Source organism: Petaurus breviceps, unplaced genomic scaffold (genome assembly GCF_028583685.1).
Source record: "Petaurus breviceps papuanus isolate PSGF00001 unplaced genomic scaffold, PetGlider_PUasm1.0 37, whole genome shotgun sequence".
Taxonomy (NCBI): domain Eukaryota; kingdom Metazoa; phylum Chordata; class Mammalia; order Diprotodontia; family Petauridae; genus Petaurus; species Petaurus breviceps.
In genome coordinates, this window is record NW_027186296.1 from 85,213,587 (window position 1) to 85,231,290 (window position 17,704).

Consider the following 17,704-nt stretch of genomic DNA (forward strand, 5'->3'; position numbering starts at 1 on the left):
CCTACGATACTTATTAGCTGAGTGACCCTGGGTAAGTCACTTAACCTCATTTGCCTCAGTTTTTTTCATCTGTAAAATGAACTAGAGAAGGAAATGGCAAACCACTTATTAAGTATCCTTACCAAGAAAACCTTAAAATGGAGTCATGAAGAATCAGATGAACAAAAAAGGCTAATAACCTCTGCCTTGGTGCTTTGAGATCACTAAACTCTGGAGTTCTCCTCAATACCCTTTTACATTGAGGTTGGCATTAGATAATGGTAGAGTCTGGAGACTTGTGTGCCTTTAATGAGTTGTGTGACTCCTCTCATTTGCTTCCTCTGTAGAATGAGGAGATTGAACTCCCTGACTTCTAAAATCTCTTCCAACTACAGGATTCTGTAATGTTATCTTCAGGCTCAAGTATTCTGGGAACTTTTTGAATGTGTCTCAGTTCTCCTGCTTCCCAGAACTAGCTCACCTCCTCCTCAACTAGGTCTGGCCCCATCTGCTTGTAGTTTACCGTGTTGCTTTGACAAAGTGGCTTATGGAAAACCTTTCTTCTTGGTTCTTGGTCACAGATGCCAATGAACAGGGCCCAGAAGCCTCTGCTCTCTGGCTGCCTAGAGAGGGGACTCCTGGGATCCTGTCACAGAATTGCACAGGTCTGGTCAGTAGGTAGCAGGCACTTAATCAATACTTGCTGATTGATTTAATTAACAGTGACCACACTTCATTGCTACCACCCTCTCACCCCTTCCCATTCTCAGGGGATGAAGAAAAGGAGTATCCACCCCCCTTTCACCAGGCCTATCTGCCTGGTTTACTTAGGTGGGGGAGGGGCAAAGTAGGTGCCTGATTTCTTTTAGTCTGCCGGCTGAGAGTCATAAAATCCTAGACTGCCAGAACTAGAATGGGCCTTAGAGGTCATCCAGTTCAAATCTCTCAATTTACAGGTAAGGAAACTGGCTTAGAGAGGGAAAGTAATTTACCCAAGGTCACACAGCTAACATAGCTGGAACTAAAACCTAGTTCTCTTGATTCTAAGTCCAGTATTCTTTCCACTATATCACTATAAAGAATGAGAGAGGAGTGGAATGGAGGGGAAGAGAGATGAGGAGAAGAGGGAAGGGAAGGAAGAGTAAGGGGAGGGGGAGAGGGAAGGAGGGAAATGTGAAGGGAGGGAAAGAAAGAGAGTGAGAGAGAGAGGGGGGAAGAAAAAAGGAAGGGAGGAAGGAAGGAAGGAAAGAAAATAGGAAGATTTGTCAGGGAGATATACAGACGGGGCTCTGAACAATGATCTCATTTGCCTGTCCATAAAATTTCCCAGTCCATGGGATAGAATGCTAGGCCTGGAATCTGGAAGACTTTGAATTAAAATCCAGTCTCAGATACTTATTAGCTGTGTGCTATGCAAACCACTTAATCTCTGTTTACCCTAATCCACTGAAGAAGGAAATGGCAAACCACTCCAGTATCTTTGCCAAGAAAATCCCATGGACAGAATGGTCCATGGGATTATGCAGAGTTGGATGTGACTGAACAACAGAAAAGTTTTGGGAAAGGATCATTAATTTATTCCTTTGGCTGGGGCTTCCCAATTATGGGGAAAGGAGGGAGGTTTCAGTAGCCATGCCCTTACCATTTAACCATCTGAAAGAAACAGAAGCTAGAGGAATTAAGCAGGTTATGAATTCAGATAGACCAGCTGCCAAGTTCTTGGAAGTGACTCTGCAGGACTTACTATGAGAGTTGTGGTTGGCCTTATTGTAGAACAGTTGGCTTAGTCCTCATGTGCAGGAGAATTTGCTGAGAGACAAGAGCTTGTTTGAGTTTCCCAGGGAGAGAGCTTTCTGTGCATTAGCAGGCCTACCTATTGGCAGGTCATCTCCAGTTCTAAATTGATGTCTTGGAGCCAAGAGTTTGTCCATAGAGGCCTGGAAGGGAAGACAAATAGATAGTATTGAGGAACAGATCCTTAAAAGCGTTCACAATGTAGCCAGCCAAGGGACTAGGAAACATGGGAATTCAGTGGAGTTAGTATGGGATGGAAGGAACACAGAGGTAGTTCAAGAGGCTGTTTGTTCATATTTTCTTCAAGTTATTTAATTCTCAATTCCCCTCTGTCCAAGTAGCTGATTTGGTCAACTGACACTGAAATTTGCCTACTGAAGAGTAAACCCATCCTTAGGGATAGATATGGCCTTCCTTCTTCTCACTCCTCTGAATGCTTGAATGCTATTGCCCTCCTTCTCACAGACTGGCAGCTCTCCCTTCTACCCATCCAAATCCTCTCTGTCCTTCCAGGCACCTCCTTTGTGAAGGCTTCCCTATGGACTCCAGACTTCTCATTTAACCCTCTCCTCTCTCAACTCCTTGAGGACTTAGAATATAGCATTTAATTATCCAGGTAATCCCAACTTGTGTTGTAAAAGGTCATTCTGCTTGAGTTACATGAATGTAGTAGAATATTACTGAGAGGTTAAAAACAATCCAAAAATATGAAGAATTAAGAGAATTTAGGGAAGACATATAAACTGATGAAAAATAAAATAAGCAGAACCAGGGATATATATGCATATATATGTACATGTGTATATCTATCTATCTATCTATACACATATATAATATATACAAATACATGCATTTATATAGTACACATGTATATTACACACATACATATTATATATTATATACATATACCATATATTAATGTATATATACATGTGTATATAATGGCTACAACAATGTAAATCAAATGAATTTTTTAAAAATGAGAAACAAATCTCATAATTAAAATTACCAAATTTAGCCCCAAAGAAAGGATGAGAAAAATATATTTCCCTCCCTTCATTTCAGAGGTGGAGGACTACGGATGTGGAATGTTGTGTACATTGTCAGAAAAAATCAATATAATAGCTATTTTTCCTATTTCTTTTAAAATCTTTGTCCCAAGGGATGACTCACTGGGTAAGAGGATATATTTAGAAATGAACCTAATGTTTAAAGGAACCAATAAAAATAATTTTGAAAGTGAACGTACAAGTTTGGAGTTTGGACCAGTTTCCCCATAGAGACAATATTCTAAATTGAATGGGACAATGGGAGTACTGTCCTCAGAGAATGCACAGTGGGCTCTATGTGTCAACATGTCTGCTAGATGTCTGCTTCTCAAAGTTTTCGATGATGTGTATGTAATACAGGGACTAACTCAGAGTAGTGCAGGCATGCTGTGATATTCCCTGTCCACTTGCTTCAGTCCTAAATGGTGGCCATCCGGTCCTAGGTCAGCCCACAAAAGCCCAATTCTAACCCATCAGATATTGGGGCTCTGGTAAGGAAGGAAGCACGGTGGCTCAGGAAACAATCTTCATACTCTGGAGGGCAGGGGGACCCCCAAATTGCCCAGGACTGTGTGGGTTGGGATCATTGTTCCTAAAGAGAAGCTTTTCCTAAAGAGTGCCCTAGGAAATCAGGGAGCACCCAGTGCATAGGAACTGATTGGAGCTTGCGGTTGAATTCTAAGAGCACATCTGAGGACCAGTGAGACTGATTTGCCCTTTTCAGAGCACCCAATCTAGAAGCCTGGGGTGAGAATTTCTTGATCTTTTCAAAATGGAGCCAAACCAAGCACCTTAAGGCAGACAGTCACCTGCCAGCTAATATGCATCAAACCTCCAGTTTCAAACACTTCCAAAGCACCCATCTGTTCCGGAACTTGCCCAGCTACAGTAAACAACAGCCCCCCTCCCCCCCCTCCACCCTCCCAACAGCCTGCATGGTTAGCTCACAAGCCCTGCAGGCCAGCCATGTTCCCAGACTTGACCACCTTCCCTGGGGCAACAGGTCAGGAGCTTCAATGCCTGGCTCCTAGCCCTGCTGGACCCTGCTATGGGGCCATAGCAACCCCAGCTCCATGTGAAATGGGTCAACTGGTCCCTGGGGTGCTAATCCTCAGTGAAGGGGAGGAAACAGTGGGAGAAGAGGCCCAAGCTGGGATGAACATTAATGATTTGCAAACAGACCTTCCTGGGTGTGATTTCCACTTAGTTCCTGACTCACTGGCCACCTCCTCCTCATGTCCTTTCTTGGCCTTGGGTTGCAGCTTCCTCCCTCTCCCCCCCAGTCCTAGCCCTGCCAAGGCCATCTGCCACCCTCACCCTACAGAGCACCATGGGCCTCATGACTCAGCTCTAGCCCACAGCTCTCTCTGTGGGTGGCATCTCCCCAACCTTCCCAGGGAAGGGAGTGACCTGAAACACAAGAGACAGAGAAAGGAAGGGGAGGGGGAGGTCCACAGAAGATCCTTCAACTTTCTACAGATTTTGTCATCTCTGAAGAGATCAAAATCCCATCAGGGTACTTAGAACTTCTAACTCCTTGTACAAACTTGCTAGTTTTAAGGGAATAAAATGATATAACTGTATATCACTATTTGTTAGTCTCCTTTAACCAAACCTTGAAGGTTAACAGGGACTAGCCCAAAATCAAATGGTGCCAGAGCAAAGATTAGATACCCTTTCACCTAAACCTAATGTTTAGGGCTCATTCTGTTGTACCATGCTGCTAACCCCACCCTTTCAGGCTAGCTCCTACCTCCACCTCTCTCTTTGATCTGTTCAACTCATTCACATATGTAGTTAATTCTGTGACCATATATGTTATTTCTGTGTTAAATATGTCCCAGGAGGATTTAAGAGAAGACCCTGAAGAATGTAATGATTAGCACTATAGAATAAGTAACTTTGAATTGTATAAATGAATTCATAGAAGCAGAGACTTAGAGCTGAAAAGGACATAAGAAACCATCTATTCTACCCCACACCCCTTTTTTTAGCAGATGCAGAAACTGAGGCCCAGAGAAGTTAAGTGACATGTCCAAAGTCACATATCTAGTAAGTGACAGGTCTGGGATTCTAACCAGGGCTGAGATTTAAATCAAGGTGCTCTGACTCCAAGTCCAAAGTCCCCTACATTAAACCAAGATCATCTGAATCCAAGTCCAATGTCCTTTTCATTAAACCAAGGTGCTCTGACTCCAAGCCCAATGTCTTCTCCATTAAACCAAAGTCATCTGAATCCAAGTCTATGTCCTTTCCCATTGTTCCATGGATTAATGTAGGGGGCAGAGGTTGGAAGGGTGGGTGAGGAATGCTACTGGTCTCTCAGATTGTGCCTGTAAAGCTCTATCGAAATAATAATGAGAGATTGGCAGGCCTTGAGACGCTGTGCAGGGGGTTCTTAGTCAACCATAGGTTGGACTAGATGGCCTCTGAGATTCATTTCAGCACTTAGATTATGAATTCCCATTTCTATAAGGCTCACAAAGTCCTTTCCTCACAGCAACCCTGAAGCCTTAGTTCTGATGCTGTTGCTGTTCTCTCTCCAAGTATCTCCACCACCGTATTTAGTGTCCTTTAGCATTAAATCATTTCACAAAGCAGATTCCTTTCTACCTCTCCAATATTCTTACATTCCATGCCCTTGCACATTCTCCACAATCCAGTCATCCTGGCCTATTTGCTGTTCCTCAAACAGGACACTCCATCTCTCACCACTTTGTACCAACTTCCCAGTGCTTGGAATGCTCTTTCCTGCCCAACCTTTGACCCTCAGAGTCCCTGGCTCCCTTTGAGACTCAGCTCTAGAACCACCTCCTATAGAAAGTCCTTTCTGGTTTCTCTTACTTCTAGTGCCACCCCCTTAAGGTCCCCTTTTACCTTGTGTTGTCCCTGTTATTAGAATGTAAACTTCAGGGAAGGGGTTATTTTTGTTTTCTCCTTGTATGCCAATTGCTTAACATAGTGCTTGGCATATAGTAAGAGTTTAATAAGTGCTTATTGATTGATTACTTGATTAAAGTAGATGATACACATATTATGTTCTCTGGCTTTACAGATGAGGAAAGTAAGGATGAGAGAGGTTGAGTAGCTTGTCCAGAGTCATTCAACTAACATGTCAGAGTTGGGATTGCCAAGCCCAGGGCTCTTCTTCCTCCCCTGCCTCTCACTACACCATGTTACCTTTTTTGTTATGATAGCCTCTCCCTGACAGAGGCATTCACTGACCCTGGTTCTACTATCCAAGCTGCCAAGGCCAGCAGGACAGCGTGGACCCACTAAGTCAGGAAAAAAGCCCACCTTAAAGTTCCCCGCTTCAAGGTTCTCACTCACCAATAGCACCTCCCTACACCCACAGGCAGAATAGCCAATGACTCAAAGCAGCTCAAAGCAGTGGGGAGGAAGCTGCAGGGGCTGGACCCCTAAGGGCAGAAGCCATTTCTGGGACTTGCTCTGACTCAGCAGTCCTGGTTTCCTGCAGTTCTTCCCCTCTCCTTCCCCTCCCCCCCCAAATCCCTGTTCAGAGTGTGAGGGGATCAGTCTAGGCTCATTTTTAACTTTCAGTTGCCTATGGGTATTGGTTGCCTACAGGCAAAGAGATGCTAATGACAGTGATGCGGTCAGGCCTACGAACTGAATAAGTCAGCTTCCCCTGGGACACAGTTTACTCCTTGGGAAGCTGTCCTCATTCCTTTTCCCCCACTTAGGAAACGTGAGGCTGGTGCTATACTTTCAATCTAGGAATTTCAAGATAGAATTCAACCAGGCATATTCCCATTTTCCTTTCTAGGAGAGCACCTGCCTGCTCCTGGGATAACCCTGGTCCCAGAGATTGCCAGGAAGGAAAATTTTGCTCTGTCTTAGAAACGAAATAATCCTTGCTGGTACATTGTCTCATCCATCCATCCATCCATCCATCCATCCATCCATCCATCCTTCCTTCCTTCCTTCCTTCTCCCTCCTTCTCTCTCTCTTTCTTCCTGGAGCCAATTGGGTTTAATGTGACTTGCCCAGGGTCACATAGCTAGTAAGTGTCTGAGGCTAGATTTGAATTCAGGTCCTCCTGACTCCAAGGCTGGTGCTCTTTTTTTTTTATTATTCATTCATTTCTTCCACTTGAGAATTAGTGGTTTTCATTGGAAAGAGCACTGGATTGGTATCAGAGTACCTCCCTTCTATAGTGGTATAGAAAGGTTGATGTTTGTCAACTTAGGTCGCCTCCCTGAGCCATATATGTCTTATCTCTAGAATGAGGGACTTGTATTACATGTGTCCCTTTTAGCTTGAAATAGATCCTTTGGGAGTTATGTGGAAGATGGAATAGAGAGGGGAGAGAACAATTAGGAGGCTATTCCAAAGCAGGAAGTGAGGAGGCCTTGCACTAAAGTAGTGGGTGGTTATGTGGGTGGAAAGAAAGAGATGGCTAAGAGAAATGTGGAGGTAAAATTGACTAGACTTGACAACTGATTGGTTATGGGAGGGGGATGAGGGTGAGGGAAGAGTCAAAGATAATTCCAATGTTGCTAACCTGGTCAGCTGGAAGGATTATGGTCTTCTTGACAAAGATAAGAAAATTTTGAAGAAAAATGGGTTTTTGGGGAAAGATGAGTTCAGTTAGCTTGAGATCCGTACAAGGCATGCAATGCAAAATATCCAATGGACAGTTTGTGGTATAAGACTGGAACTTAGGAGAGATGCTAGGGTTAGAGAGGAGGGAAGATGGACTGTGTGTCTGTATATGTGTAAATCAGGGGGGTGAGTATGGGTGTATATGTACATATTCACTGGGTGTGTTTTTTTCCTACTTGGTAGGCATGCCTAGAAGCAAACTCGTCAAAAGTTACATATCTACCAGCACAATGTGTTTCAACTTTGAGCATAAAATGAAGAACAATGTAAGTCTCAGCAAATTCAGAAATTCAGATATGCATTTTCCTTTTGACCTAGCTATAAAAATGCCTCCCTCGTGTATCTCACCCTTATCCCCACCTCCAGTCCCTTTCAGTAATAAGTAGGGACAAAATTGACGATGAATTCAGTAATGTGACCATGAATTTTGTGCTGTATGTGTAAGTTTGAAAGGCAGTTTGGTGTGGTGGGTAAAAATCTAGCCTCAGGCTCAGGGAAACGTGGGTTTGAGCTCTGCCTCTGTTACATACTAGCAGTATGACCCTGGGCAAGCCATATAGGTAAGGAGGGAGCAGGTGCTAATATGCACTGGAAGAGATCACACGTTCCCTCCAAAAACTAAATTTTGCCTAAGTATAATAGGGACTATAAGGCAACTGGAGGCTGGAAAACAGAAGTAAAAACAGATGTCACCTTTCATTTTATGGTTTTCTGACCTCTCCTCTGTTCCTTCTACTATGGAGTTCAGCTGAAGCTAGCGTAATGCAACTGGTTTCACAGTTTTTGCTAAACTTGTTAGAAAAGAGTTGACAAAAAGGAGGAAGACTGCTGCTGTATGAGTGATTTGGTGGATGCAGAAACCACCTATTGTTTGGTGGTGGTGACTGGATGAGCAGAGAATGAGTTACATTATGGACATAGGGACTCTGATCTCTACTAACTGGCTCTGAGCACTGGGGCACTAGAGATAAGGCTTTTGATCAAATCTCAATGGAAACAAGTAGACTAGCAATTCCATGAACATCTGAGAAAGGTTATTGTGTAACCCCCCCCCCCGTCCCCCTGGGGCTGTGCTAGTCTTAAGGTTGAGTCTAGGGCACTTGCTTCTTTAAAAGAGCTATGAAAAAAGTGCCTGCCTTTGGAACTGCAAGAGCATCCCAGAGAAAGTCCTATAGCCAAAGATATGAGCTGAGTCATAGCTCCCCAGAAAAATGCCCAGGGGGACTGTGCCTAGCAGTATCAACCAGTAAGGATGCAGTGTCCCTTAGGCAGAGACCACATGTCCAGTGAAGACCAGCTGCATCAACACAATGACATAATCTGAAGACAACAGGTGCCCTGCAATGACAGAAGCATGAGTTTTTCCAGGTATGTGCCCTGAACATATCTGTTTTCTTACATGTATGATCCTTCATACTCATGACTTGAATGTGTGTGTTTTCTATGAGTGCCCCTTATACAATATGCTTTGGCTACATGTATTCACTACACGGATACCCTTCTAAGTGTTCCCAACAGGTATCCTCTCTTTGGACTTATGGTGTATGTACAGGCAGCAGAGGATGCCCCAGGTTTGGGGGAGAAATATGTTGTGGTCAGTATTCTGACTAGGTCATAAATATTTTAACTTTTAATTACTTGTATATTCTAGTTTACTGTTAAGATAAACACATGACTAGGGGGCTTTTATACTATGATTTTGAGTGGATATGATTCTCATTCTTAAAAAACCAAGCTGATAATCAGCTGCCACAGTCACTCATGGGAGAGCAGCCACCTATGGACATATAGCTATTCCAAAGAGGAGATAGTCATGATAGTATTTTATCCTTTACACTTTTCAAGAGAAATTTGACATGTCAATTTTCACAAAAATACTCTGACATTTTTCTTGTGTTTGTTTTTGGTGCCTGGCACATAGTAAATGCTTAATAAATGATTATTGACTGCCTGCCTCAAGTAGGGCATATATTATTACCTACGTTTTATAAAAAAATACATTGATGCTCAGAGTCTTTTCTGAGGTTATACAATGTCCCTCTATGAACATGGGTGGTAGTGTATGATAGAGTGAGAGGCCAGTATTAGGAAAGCAAAGGTAGGTCTGAAAGATCACAAAGTCAGCTAGACCCTCTGCTGGGCATTCCTCTCTTGGGATAGGAGAGTGAGTTCAACAAGTGAATTTCAGAAATGCACCTCTCAAGTCAAATCTGCAGCATACAGCATCATTGATCAACTCCTTTTTTGTAACGTTCCATGTCCAGCCTACCCAGAACCCAACTGCTGGCACCCTTAAGCATCAGGGGGACACTGACATTACACAGTTCTGGCCGTTTACCCAAGAGGATTGAAGGGTCATCAAGGGCAGATCACCCCAGTTGAACATTGTACTACTTCTTTAAGACTTAAATATCTTGCTCCCACATACTCTATGGTATCTCCCACTAAAGGGAAGCCAGTTTGAAGGCTACATCAGTCCTTTTGTTTGTTTGTTTGGTTGGTTGGTTTTTGCTTTTTTGGAGAGGGGAAGGTAGGACAATTGGGGTTAAGTGACTTGCCCAAAGTCACACAGCTAGTAAGTGTTAAGTGTCTGAGGCTGGATTTGAACTCAGGTCCTCCTGACTCCAGGGCCCATGCTCTATTCACTGTGTCACCTAGCCATCCCCAAGCCTTTCTTTGTACTCTGCCAAAATACTGTCTCCACTCTCACCCGGGTGTAGGTTAAGGCTATTGGCTTCCTCTCTAGCCCACAGACCCAGTGTAACGTCACTGCAACACCTATGGCCCTGTGCTGACAAGACCCATGGAATGCTCAGAAGATGGTGATCAAGACAGCTCTGGGGATGCAAAGCCTGCCAAATGGCAAGCTATCTGGCAGTGTAGAGGTACTGGAGGAGGGCGGAGATGAAGTGAATCATTCTTCAGACACAAACTTAGGACACTAAAAGTGAAGCCAGAGACAGTGAAAGTGAAGCCAATGCTTCTTCAGATAGGGGGTCTCTGATATGTTTTTTTCCTAGGACTGGAGCAAGTCCCAGGGCATGGCCAAGCCAAAGCTCAAAGCTGGGAATAGATAAACTGTGAACAGGTAAACCTCAATGGAATGGAGAGCACAAGGTCAAAGATAAGAGTAAATATCGGTATTAGGCTAGTGACTAGCTCAGAGCATGAGCTAAATAAGACTTTTCCTCCTTTCTCTGCAGTGAGTTATACAGGGCAGGAGGGCAGGCATGGAATGCCAAAATGAATCCTCTATTAAAAAGAGCATAACCGTTACTAAATGAACCTGAGCCTAAGCTTAGTACCAACTGTCCAAGTATTTTCAGGAACATTTCTCCACAGCCAAAATGCTCCCGACAAGCAATTGTGGATTAGATTTGCTTGAATGAACTCAAAGGTAATTAAATAAGCATCAGTAATGGCTGTTCTAAATAAAGAAATGTGATCAAAGCCGATGACGTGAGAGAAAAATCCTTTTTTTTTTCCTTTTGTGGGCCTCTAAGGAAGCTGCGGGGACATGTGATTTCAGGGTGTATGCGCTAGGGGGAGGGGGAAGATTCTGGATCCTAGTCCTGATTTTGAATAGACAGGTCCCAGCACTGAAAACTGGTACATCCCCAAATTCATACTCACTTTCTCACACTCACTAACATGGTGTAAAACAAAAATAGCCAGAATAAGGACTGCTATAAACCTGTGACCCATCTCAGCATGGACATCTGTGCACCTCTAACCTGCTTTTACTCAACAATTTAACTTCCAAAGTAGAATTTACCTCCAAAATCCACTCTTCCTACTCATTGGATGGTAGAAATAACATCTGCCATGTGTAGTCCAGATTGTTTTTTCCCCTAAAAGGTAATAAAAACATTCTATAGATGTAATTTGGTCAAGTCTTGAATTATTGACATGGCTTCCAGGTCACATAAACCCAGCACAGGGGACATGTAAACTCTTCTGGCTTGAGACACCCTGCTGATCAGGTAGTCTCATTCTGTTCCAATCTTGGTCCCGGCCTTGCTCAGAACACCTTCCTAATACCACCCCTACTTTTTCTCTCCCCTTACAGGTTTGCTCATCCTTTGCATTTTACTACCATAGTTGGTGTCTATTTGAGTAGGTTTTAAGTGAATTTTTGGCTTCATTCATCTTGCATTATTAGTCGATTACCCAAAGTCAAATGAGTGAAATCATACACCCAGTTAAAGTTCTTGGGAAAAATTCTGATCCCCCCAAACAATGGGATTTTATAAATCTTATTAATATCTTTTGCTTTAAGATCACTTATATTTCCCTCTATGTTCTTCTCTCCACTTCCTCCCAGAGACCATCCCTTATGTTGAAGTATGAAGAAAGGAAGAAAAAAATCCATAAAACTAAATAACATATCAAAAGAGTCTGGCATTATAGACAGTATTCTACACTTCTGTAAAAGAGAAAGGAAAGGCATGTTTTTATATCTCTTCTTCAGGGCCAAGCTCAATCATTGTAATTCCAAAGCATTCAGTTTAGGATGTTTTGTTGTTTGCATTTACAACTTCACCTTTTTTGTATTAATAGTTATTTATAGTCTGGACTGGACATTTGGTGGTAAGTCAAGGAAATATGAAACAGTCACTAAGTCAATAAGTTTTTATTACACATTTATTTATGTGCCAGGCACTGTGCTAAATGATAGGAATTCAAAGAAGGGCAAAAACAGTCCCTTCCTTAAGAAGTTCTCAATTTAATGGGGAAAAAATGTAAATCACTGTGGTATATTCAAAATATATGCAGAGACTAAATTTGGATGACCCAGAAAATTGCATTAGATTATACTCTATAACTCTATCACCATTGCTATATAGATGGATCTCTGTGAATTACAATCAATGACTCTTTTCCCCAAAAGGAACAGCTTTCCAAAAGAATTTATTTTATTTTTAATATTTATGAATTGCCTCTTGCCTTGTAAGATGGTATTTTTAAAAAATCAGTTATTTACATCTTTATTTTAAAAAAGTATTTATTTACCTCTTTTGTATTTAGATTTCTTAGATTTCTCCTATAACTCTCCCCACCCTCTTTCCAGAGAGTCATTCTTTATAACAAAGAATTTAGGAAAAGAAAAAGAGGAAAAGAAAATATTTAACAAGGCCTATTGATACATTTAAATTTAAAACTATATTCCATGTTCCACATTATGGGCCCTACACTTTTGTAAAGGAGTAGGGAGAAGTGTTTTTTCTTATCTCTTCTTTGGGGCCAAGATTGTTCTTCATAATTTTACAACATTCATTTTGATTATTTTATGGTTTTCATGCTTTGTATTTATAGTGTGAATCATTGTATATATTGTTTTCTCTACTCTGCTTAGCTTACTTTGCATCAGTTTAAGTAAGTCTTTCTATGCTTCTCTAAATTCATCATAACCATCATTTCTTACTGAACAGTACTATTCCATTACATCCATGTGCCACAATTTATTTAGTCATTCCTCAAATCTTGGGCATCTAGTTTATTTCCATTTCCTTACTACCTCAAAATGGACTGCTCAAAAAGGGAGTCCCACAAATCTTAGTGTAGTTTCAAAATGTTAAAGTATAAAGATAAGGTATAGTCTGTGTTTTTTTCCATACACTAGAATTAATCTGTTAATGAAGCTAAGACCAAATTTATGTTGTGAGATTTATGACTGCTAACACACAGTGTTGACTCATATTGAGCTCTTCCTTTGTTTTTCAAATAAAATATCTTTTAATATTTTAAAATTTTTACTTTCCAATGAACAAAAATCTATTTTCTCCCTCCCACCTCTTCTGCCCCCATTGGGAAAAGAAAAGAAAAGAAAAACCCTTCTAATAAATATACACAGTGAAGCAAAACAAATCCCTGCATGGGAGAGGGAAGACAGGAGAAGGGGGAGAGGAGAGAAAAGGGAGAACGGAGGTGGGAGAGCAGAGGAAAGAAATATTTGGAGCAATAGGCAGAATATTGGACCTGGGTTCAAATATGACCTCAGGCATTCACTAGTTGCTAAGTGACCTTGGGTAAATAATTCTAACCTCTCCATTTTCTCATCTATAAAATATTGCACCTATCTCCCAGGGTTGTAGCAAGGATAAAATGAGATATTTGTAAATCATTTTATGAGCCTTAAAGCATTACATAAATGCTAGCTATTATTATTTTATAAAATTATGCATTTGGAATCTATCACCTCTCTCCCTCAGGAGGCAGGTAGGATGTTTCCTCATTGGTCTTCTGGAATCTTGGTTGGTCATTGTGATGGTCAGGGATTTTAAATCTTTCCAAGTAGTTTGCCTTTACAATGTTGTTATTTTTGTATAAATTATTATCTTTGTTCCACTTCTTTCACTGTGTACCAATTCATATAAGCCTTCCCAAGTTTCTCAGAAACCATGCCTTTCACCATTTCTTATAGCACAGTAGTATTCCATTACATTTATGTACATTAATTTGATGAACAGTTCTAATAATACATGCCCTATCCTGTACTTGAGTAATTGTTTGACCACGAGCATAGGAATTTACCTTTATTCCTATTAAATTTCATCTTATTAGATTCATTCCAATCTGTTGAAATCTTTTTGAATCCTGATTCCATCATCCAGAAGCAGAAGCAGAGTTGGTTTGTTGGTCTCAGTCCCCAGATAAAGCTAAAGAGTAAACTAAAGGTAAAGACTGGGTTATATATACCCTGTATCCCTTTAGTAAATATGAACACCTTTCTCTGATTGAATCAGAAGAGGTAGCCTTGGGCTGAAAATTGGCCACTGAAGGCCTTTATGCAGCTAAACATGGAGTCAGTACAAGCAGCTGGAGAGTTGTAGTCAATCCAGCTCAGGGACCAGCAGTGGGGGCTGGAGTGAGAAATCTCTCCCCTCCCCTCTGACTCAACCAGAGGTAAGTGTTTACACTGCAAAGAAATCACTGGGCGCCAATATTGAGGCTCTAGAAGATAAAGTGTTAGCAAGAGGATCAGGGTTTGAGTCTCCCACTACCTTCGCCTAGTTTTTGGGGATCAAGCCGATCTGTATTTTATACAAATGCCACAACAAGCAATAACCTACAAAAATTTTATAAAACTATGTCTATTTGTTAAATTGAATAATCATGACTTTGGTTTATATGAACTCCCTTCTGCCTTCTGAAAAGCTCTGCCTAGTGGGTAACAGTAATAATAGGTAACACTTATATAGTGCTTACTATGTGTCAGGCCCATGTATCAGGTGTCATAGGAAGGTAACCACGCCGAAAGGGTAGCCCCCTTCTCTAGGTTTTTGGTTATTTGATTTTAACCCTGCACTTAAATCAATCAAGCAACAGGCATTATGGCATGCTTACTAGGTGGAAGACATTAAATTCACAGAGGAAAAGGAGACATGGTCCTTGGCCTTCAGGAATTCAGTCTAGTTGGGGAGGAAGGAAATTAACAATATAAAATAAGACAAGACTAATGCCAGATGAGTGGTATATCTAAGCGCAAAAGGAATTCTGGGTAGGTTGAGGTAGTCAGTGAAGGAAGAGATAGATCCTGAAAGAAGGGAAGGAACTTAACCTTTAGAACTGAGGCCCAGGGATAAGGCTTATACCATACTTAGGAAGGCTTCTGGTTGTACCTTGGGGAAATGGCTTAGGGTAGGATCCTAGGAGAGTCATTTTAATTGTTATGTTAACTAGTAGGTTCCCTTGGGGTGTGGGGCAGGAAGGAGTCCTGGCAGGAGGGTTCCCCTAGAAATGGAAAATAGGTAAATAGAAACCAGGAAACAGGATATAGCTGCAGAAAAGAGGACACCCACACTGAGAATTTGCTGTAACTGGAAATAGGGATTGATGGGGGTGGGGAAGGGAAGCCCTCATTCTCCTCTAGGGAAATGGAGTCATCCCTGGAAACTAGTGAGTAACTCTCTGCATTGAACTCTATGTATCTCTTGAAATCTATAATTCTAAAGGAGTCCTCCAGAAACACTTATTATTCTTTTCCAGTGATGCCATTCTCTGTTCCCCTTCTCTCTCCTGGAACTTGCCCATGTTCCACAGAAATTTACCTCATCATGAAATTCAAGACCAGTGTTACTGGGGGATGTACAGTCTTACCGTCATTGCTTCGTTTTCACAGGAGGCAAGAGCATAGAAGAAAAGGTAACCAGTGATACCAGATGTGAATGTTAGATGCCAGTTGAATAGTATAGACCAGAGGTATCATGGCCCACAACTCTCCCCTGCGAGACCAGAACCAAGATTAAAATGTAATTGTGAAATATTAACAAAATAAATACAAATACAACAAAACATAGTTAAAATTAATATATGACTTTCTATTGGGAAATATTAAATTAAATACAAATACAATAAAACATAGGTAAATTTAATACATGGCTTTCTAAGTCAACATGAAGTCCATAGGGATCCTTATGTATGGTTTAGTGGCCCCTGTTTCTATTTGATACCACTGATACAGAAAATATATGCTATAAGATTTCAGTGGAGGAAGAGGTCACTGTGGGCTAGGGTGGTCAGGGAAGGCTTCATGGAGGAGGCAGAAGTGGAGTGAAACTGCCAATCGGAAAAGGGAAGCAGTTCATGATAATACTAGTAATAGCTAATGTTTATATAATACCTACTCTGTGCCAGACACTGTCCTAAGCATTTTACAAATATAATCTCATTTGATCTTCACAAAACCCGAGTCAATAGATACTATTATTATCTCCATTTTACAGATGAAGAAACTGAGGCAAACATAGGTTAAGTGACTTGCCCAGAGTTAGGCAGCTGGTAAGTATCTGAGGCTATATTTGAACTCAGAACATTGTGCCATCTAGCTACACCTTTTCCTAATGCCAAGAGCCCATGCTCCAGCACCAGACAAATCTTAAAATCATGAGCTGGAAGACACCCTTTAAATCATCCCGTCCATCAAATCATTATAGATTCTATCTGGAAGGAAACCCAAAGGTAATACAATCCAAACCATGCCACCACCAGTGCCCATTCCCCAATTCCTACCACAGTTAAGAAGCAAAGCTGGGGGATTTGAAACTGGTTGTCTTTATACCCTGCTGCCTGACACTGTCCTTAGAAGAGAGATGGCTTGAACACTTGATGGATTGGGGGCTAAGACACAACTGCCTTAGCTAGGACTCAGTGAGATTCCCCAGTAACGGATATGATGGGAAACATTTAATTGGGTATAGCCAAAGAGAATTAGGAAAAAAAGGAAATGGGAGCTGAATAGAGTGTGTGAGGGGAGAGGAAGTAGTTTGTTATTGGAAGACAGGCTACATCTCTCAAATGCCCATGTTCCCTTAGCTCTCAGCTACCATATTTGTCTGTTTTAAGAACACTTGACATCTCTAGACATGTACCCAAACTAAGCCCCATATCACTTGGTTTATACCTCTTAGGTATTTATCATGCTTTCCTTGGTATTGTAGTTATTAATATCTTATCTCCTTATAAGCACCCTAAGGGCTAGGATTTCTCTATTCATCTTTGTATCCCACACAGAGCCCCATACACAGGAAGTGCTGAATGAATGTGCTTTGAATTACTGGTTACCTACTTTGAGCAACTGCATCCCTTTCAAACCTCAGAGAACTGAGGGTTTCTGGGAAAGTTAGCATCAGAATAATTGTTTTTTGGTCCCAGTCTGTAATATAGAAAACACCTTCTGCCAAGGCAACTAGGCCACTAACAGTTTTAGAACCTTGCCCAGGGTACTTAGAGTTTAAGTAATTTGCCCAGTCACATGATATGGGGCAGGCAGGACTTGAAACCAGCTCTTTCAGACTCAGAGACCATCTACACCAGGACACCTCTCTCTCTCTCTCTTTTTTTTTTTTGCTTTTTGGAGGGCAATTGGGCTTAAGTGAGTGTCTCAGGCCAGATTTGAACTCAGGTCCTCGTGACTCCAGGGCCAGTGCTCTATTCACTGTGCCACCTAGCCTTCCCAGGACACCTGTCTTATAACCTCCTTATGGCTGTTAAAAGACAGGAGCTTTTGGGAAAATCATTTTCTCTGATGCTAGCTTCAGCATAAGGCCTTCCTCGTTTCCTGTGCCTCCCAAGTCCAGAAGCTGCTGCAGTCCTGAAAAGGCCTTTTTTTTTTTAAGGAGCTCTCCCTCTATAAAAGTATATTGGCCCCTCAGGGCTATCATTAGAGAGATGTTTCAGTCCTCTTCAAAGTGTCCCATGGGAGAATCCCTGACTTTTAGAGAATCTCAATCTCTCAATCAATCAATCAATCAATC

The 17,704-nt window shown here is 41.6% G+C and overlaps 1 long non-coding RNA gene across 1 annotated transcript in view; it reads right to left on the reverse strand.

Moving 5' to 3' along the window:
• Positions 1-1,533: 1,533 nt before the first annotated feature.
• LOC138168646 (uncharacterized) overlaps positions 1,534-17,704 on the reverse strand; it is an 18,696-nt gene continuing 2,525 nt past the window's right edge. Inside the window, exons 2-3 of the long non-coding RNA XR_011170169.1 lie at positions 15,549-15,673; positions 1,534-1,916 (exon numbers count right to left, since the gene is read on the reverse strand). This is a non-coding gene — a long non-coding RNA (uncharacterized lncRNA). The remainder of the gene's footprint in view (positions 1,917-15,548; positions 15,674-17,704) is intronic.